Below are 369 nucleotides of genomic sequence, written 5' to 3' on the forward strand. Positions count from 1 at the left end.
AGAAGTGTAGCCAGCTCACTTATTCATATCTTTACTTCATTGGACACTAAAAACCCTGCTTGTGAAGACCTGTTGAGGCAAGTGAATTTGGAATTTGAAATTTGAAATTTGAAATTGAAATCAAACTAAATCCAACGACTGGCACCCATGCCAACCTCTCCTTCATTGGACACTAAACTCTACTTGCGAAGACCTGTTGGGGCAATTGAAATCGTAATTGAATCATACTCGATGACTGGCACCTGTGCCTGTGGAGCACTAACAGCACTGTCTGAGCGTTTTCATTGGCCAGAGCAGCTGTCTGGCTTCCATGCTAGTGGCCCTTAAATAGCACCATTTGAGCAGAATCGTTATCAGCGTTGCTTTCTA

This window comes from Octopus bimaculoides, chromosome 3, assembly GCF_046866305.1.
Source record: "Octopus bimaculoides isolate indiv1 chromosome 3, ASM4686630v1, whole genome shotgun sequence".
Classification (NCBI taxonomy): domain Eukaryota; kingdom Metazoa; phylum Mollusca; class Cephalopoda; order Octopoda; family Octopodidae; genus Octopus; species Octopus bimaculoides.